Source organism: Sinocyclocheilus rhinocerous, unplaced genomic scaffold (assembly GCF_001515625.1).
Source record: "Sinocyclocheilus rhinocerous isolate Xijiao unplaced genomic scaffold, SAMN03320098_v1.1 scaffold15813, whole genome shotgun sequence".
Taxonomy (NCBI): Eukaryota; Metazoa; Chordata; class Actinopteri; order Cypriniformes; family Cyprinidae; genus Sinocyclocheilus; species Sinocyclocheilus rhinocerous.
This window is the reverse complement of record NW_015666254.1, coordinates 1-2,572: the sequence shown is the minus strand read 5'-3', so window position 1 is coordinate 2,572 and position 2,572 is coordinate 1. Positions and strand designations below refer to the sequence as shown.

The 2,572-nt window shown below is 35.8% G+C and overlaps 1 long non-coding RNA gene across 1 annotated transcript; it reads right to left on the bottom strand.

The window, feature by feature from the left end:
- Window positions 1–1,029: 1,029 nt before the first annotated feature.
- Window positions 1,030–1,763, bottom strand: LOC107732205 (uncharacterized). Its single transcript, XR_001638849.1, has 3 exons — window positions 1,317–1,763; window positions 1,181–1,231; window positions 1,030–1,102 (listed from the first exon to the last, which is right to left on the bottom strand). It is a non-coding gene; the product is annotated as an uncharacterized LOC107732205 (long non-coding RNA).
- Window positions 1,764–2,572: the final 809 nt, after the last annotated feature.

Below are 2,572 nucleotides of genomic sequence, written 5' to 3'. Positions count from 1 at the left end.
ATATGTAGGCTAATATAGATCTCTTCGATAATAAGTGTGTATTAACAAACTTATTTATAAAGAATTTAAACGTAGCTATTATCACAGGAGATTATCAGTGCTATTTTCTGAGAGATGTTGAACCCTCAGTAATAGATAAAGCTTTTACCTTTTATCTTACATTTGCTCCAAAGGTCAAGGTGACACATTACATAATTATGTTTAAGATTTACCCTGTTAGTGATTTTATACAGAAAATATTTAATTTTTAAGTGGGCCCATGTGGTTCTTGTTATTCTTTTCCTGAAACATTTGATCACCTATTCTTTTACTGAGAGGTTACTTCTAAATTCTGGTTTGATATTCATTGTTGGTTGTCAGTAAAAATGGAAACAGTTCCTCAATTTGTTTTGCAAGATATCTTCTTTAAGTGTGATTTACATTCTCTCTTTTTTTTTGGTTGTTGTCAATTTTATTTTATTTTTGGGTAAATATCATATTCATACATGTAAAAAAAAAAGGTAAGCCGTCCTTGTTTCAAGTACATTAAAAAACTAAATAGAAAGTCTGAAACTCTTTGCCACTCTATCTCAAAATATTTATTATTTTAATGTATTTTTATTTGATGTTTTTTTGTACAATGGCATATAGAAATCTTAATATCATTTGTATAAATTAGTATTTACCATTTGGAAAAAAGCTATAGGCTACATAAGAAAGGTAAAAAGCACTTAATAGCTAATTAATTAACTAATAAAAATCAAACATAAAACGTAATAATGAGATTTTTTGTTTTACATACCATTATTCTCTGAAGTCCTTAAACGGGTGGTGGTCGGTGAGTCATCCGTATCCTGCTCCTGTAACCTCAAGCGTTTCACGCCCTGACCGCCTGTATGCTGAGGCCTCAATTGCGGCGTTGGGGAGCTGGATGCGGCTGGGGTGTGATCGCTCGTGCTGGCGATGAGCGTGTGAGACTCTTCCTCTGAAGACGTAACGCGCTCGGGGGTGGTTCGTGTGACGTTGTTTGCATAGTGACGTGCTTCCGACCTAACTACAACCTCTTGCAACGCCTCCTCTGTAGGTAATATTACCATGTGGCTGTCAGAACCAACGTGTTCACCTGTAAAAATTTTGTAAACACTTTATGAGAAACTGAAACTTTTAACATGTTGAGAAAAACGAAAGTCTGTATATGTACCGTTATTAACTTCGCAGTCATCATCACAGGTAACTAATTGGGCCTCGTCAACTGGTGGGGTAAAATGATAACGATTATTATTATTATTGCTATTATTAGACATTGAGTAGTTAATAGAAAAAGAGAAAATACTTACATAGCTCTTCAAGGATCTGTTCCAAACCTTCGTCGAAATCCAGATTCTCAAAAGTACCTAGAGATTATAAACACAGGGTGTTAAACAAATATTCACGTTTAAATATATTTAAATAACAATGATGAAAAACACACTTACCATCGTAATTGTCAGCCATTGTTCAGACGATTGATGAGATAATGAACGTTGTACACGGTGAAGATAGAGTTACAGGTAGGTCTAATGAACGTTGTACAACTTTAGCTTTTTAACAATTCGTAGTGTGGGGGGGCGGCTCCTTAGAACTCAGCGTAAAATCCGATAACAACCAGTAGGGGGTATCCTAACACCATTTTTCTTTTTTTCTTTTACAAGTTAATTGGTGTGGTATTAGCGGCTCGATCTACCTCAGAGCCTGTCTGGTCTTTATTACATAGCCTGGGGCGTAGCCATAGACTTTCATCTTGAGGGTGTTAGATATATTCTTATCTACACATGTTTGAACACAACGGGGTTTTTAACCGACGAAAAATAAAAGTTCGGATATCTGTTTATCGCTCTCACACATTGTAAACCATACGCTCAAATGACCGTTTGAAGTAGGTATGAAGTAAGTCTCACGTTGGAAATTCAAAGAGATCTATTCTCTTGTTTGTATTAGGTATACCTCATAATTGCTTGTGTGTGTGTGTGTGTGTGTGTACGTACGTTTTAAACATGACAACATTCTGAGTGAATAAAGATATCAAATTTTACTAAAATGAAGTTTCCTACAGCATAGACTGACTTGTTAAAAACAATCACCCTATTTATACCCCACCCTATTTATTCCACTTTATTGTTATTGTCTTTTTTTTTCTATCTATCTAAGAGCATCCTGAACCTCTGTGAAACCACAACCACCAGATCTACGTTATTAACCTGTTTTTCTTCTTAACCTAACCAGATATTTGTGGTTAAAAAGTTCAACCTAACCAGATGTTTGTGGTTAAAAAGTTCAATAGGGTTCATATTCTTTGACCAGCCACTGAACCTTTGACTAAACTTTGACAAAGTTCACACTCGCAGGTGCATGCCATAAATAGATACAATGGAGATCCTTTGATCACTGAACTTTAGCTGACACACAACCCCACAACCCTCAAACTCATTAGATTGCAAATGAGTTGCAATCCCGGAAACAGGCTTAGATGTTTACAACCTTTTGAAACACAATTCGCTGATATGGACGATTCAGTGTTCACACAAACCCCAGACACCCGGCGCCTTTCTAGTTT